Source organism: Calidris pugnax, unplaced genomic scaffold (genome assembly GCF_001431845.1).
Source record: "Calidris pugnax isolate Ruff unplaced genomic scaffold, ASM143184v1 scaffold54, whole genome shotgun sequence".
Taxonomy (NCBI): Eukaryota; Metazoa; Chordata; class Aves; order Charadriiformes; family Scolopacidae; genus Calidris; species Calidris pugnax.
In genome coordinates, this window is record NW_015090864.1 from 3,557,494 (window position 1) to 3,558,446 (window position 953).

Consider the following 953-nt stretch of genomic DNA (forward strand, 5'->3'; position numbering starts at 1 on the left):
ACAGAAGAGCTCTGACCTAAGCAGATTTGGAGGACTAGAAGATCAGAGTCTATCTTCTGCTTAAGTATATACTTCAAGATCAATGGAGAGAGCCTAGTCTCCCACTCCAGTGGAAGCCAATATTAAACTTCTCATTGACTTCAACAGCAGAACAACAAAGCTCTGGCACTTCAAAGGTTTCTTTTATGGTGCTTATCCTGTTAATAAGCACCATCCGTTCCTTTCAACAAGGGAACCTTCCACTGGTTTGCTAACAGCAGTTTGCTCTCCAGGGATGTAGCCCGTGTTTATAAAATCACGGCAGTTTGCCTGCACAGGCAGAGAGGGGGCTGACAGCTTCCCACCACACAGAAGCAGCCCTGGAGAAGCAACAGGGCATCTAGCTTCCAACAAAGGTGTTGAGCTTGTGTTGAAAGTCCTCACGTTTTCAGTTCTGTGGCACAAACTGCTAACTCAGCCCAGTCCTCAGAGCAGGAGATGAGTGCTTGGGTTCACACTAAATGAGGCTTATTATCACACAATTAGCATTTCCATCAGATAGCTGCAGAAGTCCTCCATGGAACCCAGAATAGAGTTGCTGAAGAGCACCCATTCTCACTATTTTTAAAGCTGGAACAACCCTAAGAGTGCAATTGCAATTTTGAGGGATTTAAAACTGTAGACATTTGAAGCATCCAAGAGCCACCTGGACATGGTCCTGGGCAGCCTTCTCTAGGCAGCCCTGCTTGACAGAAGCTTGGACCAGATGTCCTTCAGAGGTCCTTTCCAACCTCAACCATTCTCCGATTCTATGAAATCCCTTTAAATACAGGAATATACTATCTGTTCAACTTCAATCAAAACAGGAGACAGGTCATTACTCAGAGCTTCACTTTAAGACACATTTCTATATTCTCCATTTTACTGGAGAAAAAAATTGATATTGCTGTGGACATCCCCCCCCCCCCCCCCCA